We start from the raw sequence: 6,896 nt of genomic DNA, 5'->3' as shown, positions 1-6,896 counted from the left end.
AAACATCATGCCAAATTTCTACAGCCGTCATGTTTGCGATTCCCATGTGGTCACAAGTACAACCTTCTCTTTGGTCCCTCCACCCTATTTCCTGCCCTCTTTCAGGAATTCCAACCCGTGCTCGTTTTTCTTGGGAAGACTGATCTGAGCCAGGCATTGGAGCAGGAACGAGATGTCTGCTTAAGAGACCTCAAAAACAAAACTGGCTTCCTTTTGAAAAAACAGATGGGGAAATTCAATGAGTCAATGAGTGGAGCCTTCCTTTTCATTTCAAACACTTTCTTCCTATTCCACTGCTGTGGATGAAAGGGGAAAAAAAAACATATTCAAATAGATTGTTATGTAAAATAACACTCGGGTTGTGACAAAAATAGCATGGAGTACTCCAACTTTTTTAACCAAGCTTTTTTCACTGCAAGACTGTGGTGTATAAGTCCATTTTGGTTTGGGTGATTTAATGTGAAGTCCTGTAACCAAGTAAAATGTACTAAAATACTAATAAATATCCAAACCTGAAAATATTTTCACATCATTAATAATATACTTGTTTTTAGTCAGTATTACATTTTCTTAAGGTTCAAAATGTTTGGTCAAAATATGTTTTTTTTTTATTTTGTTTTTTTTTATAAATGACCCAGTCATGAGTCTAAAAGGGGTCCACTGTGTTTAACAGTTTTCTTGTTACATGAAGTATATGCCACACTGATTTTGAATGGGTGGGTGTTTTGAAAAAAAAATCTTCACTGCTTTTTTCAAAAGAATAATTGTTTATTATTAGGGAAAAACCACCATCTAGACATTTTGATTTGGACGTTTTATTCAAAAATCATATTTAAGTCATTGTATGAATTTTATTTCTAAGGCATCTTGAATAACAAAACAATTCATGCATATACTTTTATACCAAGTAAGCAACTTTCAGTTTCAACTCAACATGCATTATGTGTGTGTCTGTGTGTGAAAGAGCTGTTTAACGATAATGACTGCAGTGAATTCAAACATAGTCTACTGAGTTCCCACAGCAGCCCCTCGGCCCTCTGGGAACTATCTGCACTAATGGGTCATATACACTCTGTTTATTTCTTTTCCTGCTGAGCTGTGCCTTTTCCCAGGTCTGCTCCCATTAGATTGCTGTAGTAAATCACACCAATTTTTGTGACATGTCAATGCAACTGAAGTGTTGAGCTATTTCAGACTCGGCTAAAGATATAAATATTTTATTCGTCACTCTTTGTTTTATTTAAGCCCTTTACTTTGTATTGTTTTCTTATCTTATTTTGTATTCACTGCCCACACTGGCAGCAATATGTCCTTGTGAGGAACAGAGACTGAATAGGCCATGAATGGAATCATGTAGTGTGACGAAAAAAAAAAAAAAAAATTCTGTCCATTTGTGTTTATGGCATGCAGGATTTTAAAATAATTCTTCCACATTTCGAACTCCAGTTACAGTTTAATCTGTCGGTTCAGTGATTAATAGGCTTTATCAAGCTCCATCGACTCTATACACTGTTGTAAAGGTTTTTTTTTCTTCAAAGCAGAGACCAGGAGACTTGAGATGGATCTTATAAGCAGAAGAGATTTATTCTTCCAAGTAGTCTGTAGTTCATCATCATCATCAAGACTAACTCAAGACAGTTGCCTTGCAAATTTACAGACATTTAGGGGGAGGGATTTACACTGAGGTTGAACAAAGCATGCAAATTAGGTATACAGGTTAAGGAACCCGCCCGACTCCAGCATGTTACCAGTATCAATTTAATCAGCATACCTATTCAAATGCTGATACTGGCCAGGAACTCTGGTTCCACGGGCCATCCCAGAGCCGTTAAAGACAAAAGATGCGTCTTGGAGCTACTGGCTAGAGCCATTAAAGACTCATTTAAAACACAATAGAGAAAACAGGACTGGCAGGAACTGTTGATACCATTATCCTAACCTAACCTTAAAATGCTAACTTCATATACTCAACTTTTACTGTTGCAAACTAAATTAAACATTTAATAAAATATGTAATCCAACAACACTAAAACAAATTATGATAAATTTACGGTTAAAAAAACGGCAGCCTTAGTTGCCAAAAAAAATATTTAATTAACTAAAAGTCACATGATGAATTAAAGCTCATCACTAACAACTTCTCCAAGCTGAGAAGGTTAATGCTAATTTATAGAAGGTGCTAAGTGTCATTCACACAAACACTAAACACCATCATGGTAACACACATGACATAAACATTACTTTAACATTAGATAATAACTGATTAAAACAAAAACAAAGAAACGGTTATTTCAACAAAAATACATCAAATACATGTCGATTTACATTTTTTCACTGTAAATTATACAACGACTTGTTCTTCTTTACTTCCAAAAACTGTACATTTAATGGTATTTTACTGTAAAATTACATTTCATTAAATGTACGGCTAGATCTATTACAGTTATTCACCGTACGGAAACCTTCTGTTAACCAATTAACAGTTTTTCACCGTAGCATTTTACCATAGTCTTTTACTGTTAAAATCACGATAGTTTTTTAGTGTACAACATAACAATGTTATGTCATTTATCCTATAGATAGAAAAAAATAACCATTATTATATAGGCTACTAAAAAGTCTAAGCATATCCAGACATGAGTATGCCAGACATCAATAAAAGACACAATTGTTGAGTGTGATTTCATAGTGGAATTACAGCTCTTTTTCCATCTCAGCTCAGTGTGTCATCCTCCCAGTTTGCCTTCTGATAGGCCTGTCTGCTGAACACTGTGAAAAAACTCAGAGCTCTAATGCAAACCACATGTCATATCTCGAAATTCCCAGAATTCCCACTATAAGGTCACTTAGCTAGTCAATTGTCCTGCAAAATCGGTCTCTCGTTCAGCATTCCCCATGCCCATTCATGCAATATACACAGTAACATCTTTGATGGATTGACGACTTGCAAGGGCCCCGCAGAAGGGGGTGCTGGTTGACCCGTGGGTTCATCCTGGCCCTCTGCGTCAGAGCTGACCAGTAACTGAACCCTTAAGTGCTAAACCACTGATTAATTCAACCAGAACAGACATTAGACCTTCCAAGGAATATGTGGAGGAGGACGGTCTTAATCCTCACATGGTTTCTGCAGTAATCTGATCATTTGGTGTTGTAACGAATATATGTGACCTTATTGAAGACTCCCCAGTTTCACAAAACATCACAGAAGTATTTATGCCATTATAGTTTGGTCTGCCAGAGGAGAAAGGGGAATTTCTAGGTCACTGAATCATAGTCTAAGGAACATTTTCACACAGATAATGAGACACTATGGAATAGTATTCAGTCAAGTGGGTCAACACTATGATACATAAGGTGAGATGATGTTGAAATTTACAGGAATAGCTCTGAAGACTTATTCCAATGGCTATACTGACACTATTATATTGCGAAAACGGGTTAGAATGCGGTGTGTTAAAGTTATAAATGTCAATGTTGGAAGTCTGATTATAATAATTCCAGACGTAGTCATTGATTTTAACATTAACTGGAGCTTAAACCCACAGAGCCATAAAATAGAGACCCGTTTTAAAGGATGGTTTGAGACGGCCTTGTATGCATATTTGTAGTCTGAGATCAACTTGGCCCATAGTCCTATAAAACTACGTAGACTGTGTCAAACAAATGTTTCTAATTTGGAGAAAATCTATTTAAACCACATAAAGTAGGTTCTCTTTGCCTTTTTCAGCATATTTTAAGGTGCTCTGCATTTTTTTTATCTTCAAATGAGATAATGATCTGGCAGTCAGTCACATTCTTCAGTCAGAAATGTATCGCTGTTTCAAGCTAAAAACACACATAATTGATTCATCTGATTTCTTTGGAAACATAACACACGATTATACCATTTAAAAAAAAAATGTCCAAAATGATATCAGAATGGTTAAAGTATAGAGTAAACGTTTTATAAGACCTGATTCCTAAAAGTTATTTTAACTTGTATAATGTATTGTAGCCAGATTGATTTAGTCACATTAAATAATATACAGTCGGCTATTTAACTTAAAAATACACAAAATTTGAAAAATGAATTTTAAGTCTTTGATAAACATTTAATGCTTGTCAATTAAAATATAAACGTTTTCTTGATTATTTTACTATTTCCATGTATATTAATTTGTTCAAGATTTATTTTTTGAAAAAGGTTAGAAGTAACAGGTTACCAGTAAAGGGATATTACAACATTGTTTCTTTGCTTATGCAATCTGTCTTGCTTTGTTTTTTAACTATTTATGAAACCTACAGGGTAGGGCTTGGCTATCCCATGAGTCAATGCCGCATCAGCATGGGAAAAAACATTGCTAAGCATTTGCAATGCTTAGTGGCCTGAAGGTAGAGGAACAGTTCACCAAGAAACTTCTGTCATCATTTACTCATTGGCGTGTCATTCCGAATTCCCATCTGACATTCTTCAATGGAAAAACAAGGGATAACTTACCCAAGGGATAAGTTTACCAGAATGTTTGAGCTGCTGTCTTCCATATAGGCCTAATGAAAGTGGATGGGGACTGGGGATGTCAAGTTTAAAAAAGATAACAAAAAACATAAAAATATCATAAAAATAGAATACTACTGGTACTGGCACACCGAAGTCATATGATAGCTTTATGTTAAGTTGCCGTTGACTAAAACTTGTGTTTGACCTGCCTGGTCACCATTTACGTTCACAGTATGTAAAAGAGCAGCGTGGACATTATACTAAATAATATGTTTTGTGTTTAACAGAAGACAAAAAGACATAAGTGTTTCAAAAGTCATACGATTGAAAAAAAAAAGGTTTAAAATCGTTTTGAAACTTTTACGAGTGAACTGTCCCTTTAATTACAATAAATAACTGACTGAGGAAACGGTCAGCTGTAAATGACAAAACTTCCTGTATAACAACTTTGAACTGATATTTTACCGTACAGCGGTGCAAAACCTCACTTTAGGGCCCCTCCTTCTGACAAAAATGTCATCATTCACGAGCATGATGAGCGCACGCCCCCGTCGCGTCCCTGCCCTTCTGCAGCTCGTCACCCTCAGCTTCAGCTTCAGTGAACTTAAGAGGTTTATAGCAACCCTACCGAGAACGCGCACAGAGAGCAGCTTATCCACTAACACCCCGGAATAACCTATCAGTACCAGAACAAACGAGGGTTTCAACGCAAATATCAAAGGCAAGTACAGATACTTTCACATGAAGTTTTGAATATTGTAATTTAAATATCAACTTGTCAAACTCTACGTCAGTGCTGAGATTTACAGTGTCAGGATGGGTCAGGATATGAATACTTGTTCGAATCTGATACATTGCCTTTTCATTTGTAGGCTACTATATATGCCTATCTATATAAACTCATTAACACTGAAAGGTTTACTTCCTTAATGTTTAAGGACATTTTTTATTTAATTTCTGATGACTGAACTGAAAACTCTCAAAACTTATAAATTCAAGTAGACATGACAGACATTATTGTAAGTGTAATGGATGTAAGCACACATATTATTATTACATAGTGATGAAAACACTGTTCACAGTGTGTTTAAGGTAAATTTCAGTAGGCCTATATCTAAAACTGGCTTTTTTTATTGCACAAATCAGGGTCTTGGTGACTGTAAAAGCCCTTAATTATAATACTTAAACAAGGTTTTAGTCATCCACATCTCTTCTAGCTATATATATATATATATATATATATATATATATATATATATATATATATATATATATATATAAACTGATAAATAACCAACCCCGCCATTCTCTAAACACCATGGTGGGTGTGGACTGAAGTCTCAGCTATGTTAAAGCAATGACACCATGTGGTTTACTAGGGAAATCCGGGAATTGGCTGCTCTCAAGGACTAACAGTGTTTAGCCATTACATAATGGTGAGTTAGTGTAACTGGTTCAAGTGATTTTCTGAAGGTCACGAGGACAGATGCCGTTTAAGAGATGTAGGCTACAGGTGACGCTTCTGCTCACCATTGACAGAACACACAGCTTTTAAACATTCAATATATATTTTTGTCTTTCTTTTAACAAACATGTTTTCACAGTTGCGTGACACACCAGTAAATCTCAGCAACAAGCTGTGAATAGTCTAAATGGTAAAAACATATGGCTCTCATAGAGAAACAATAACAGAAATGTGCTTGTTTTAATGCCTGCAGTGCCTGTAATGGCGTAATTAAATTAAGTCTGCTAGCAAAAATAACCACTTTGATTCTGTCTTTTCCCTTACACACACACACACACACACACACACAGAGAGAGACACAGAGTATATTTATACTTACTTCAAGTAAATAATAATACTGTGCAATTAGTCTGCTGTATTCAGTAATTTCCAAAGGTTATCTTCACACAACATTTAAATGTTGAATACAATAGTATATGTCAGTGTGGATGTAATTTACAGTGATAGCTAGAGTTCAATAAAGTTTTTAGGGGGATAAAAACAAGGGTTCAAATCTCATTCTCTACTGCCAATAATGTTCTGGGGCAGTCAAAATTATACTCATAAAGGTAAGTAGCTGCAAAGACTGGAGAGAAAAAATATAAATCACCAGGAGAAGAAAAACAGAAGTTTTCTTTTTTGTTCAAATTGCACAATTGCTCTCTCTCTCTCTCTCTCTCTCTCTCTCTCTCTCTCTCTCTCTCTCTCTCTCTCTCTCTCTCTCTCTCTCTCTCTCTCTCTCTCTCTCTCTCTCTCTCTCTCTCTCTCTCTCTCTCTCTCTCTCTCTCTCTCTCTCTCTCTCCTCTCTCTCTCTCTCTCTCTCTCTCTCTCTCTCTCTCTCTCTCTCTCTCTCTCTCTCCTCTCTCTCTCTCTCTCTCTCTCTCTCTCTCTCTTCTCTCTCATCTCTCTTTCTCT

The 6,896-nt window shown here is 35.9% G+C and overlaps 1 protein-coding gene across 1 annotated transcript in view; it reads left to right on the top strand.

The window, feature by feature from the left end:
• Window positions 1-5,094: 5,094 nt before the first annotated feature.
• Window positions 5,095-6,896, top strand: part of LOC308693389 (cdc42 effector protein 2) — a 3,762-nt gene continuing 1,960 nt past the window's right edge. Inside the window, exon 1 of the mRNA XM_081370275.1 lies at window positions 5,095-5,198. The gene's annotated coding sequence lies outside the window, so the exon portion shown is untranslated. The remainder of the gene's footprint in view (window positions 5,199-6,896) is intronic.

Source organism: Scardinius erythrophthalmus (genome assembly GCF_964197995.2).
Source record: "Scardinius erythrophthalmus genome assembly, chromosome: 7".
In the NCBI taxonomy this organism is placed as follows: domain Eukaryota; kingdom Metazoa; phylum Chordata; class Actinopteri; order Cypriniformes; family Leuciscidae; genus Scardinius; species Scardinius erythrophthalmus.
The sequence above is the reverse complement of the archived record's forward strand: the minus strand, read 5'-3'. Positions and strand labels throughout refer to the sequence as shown.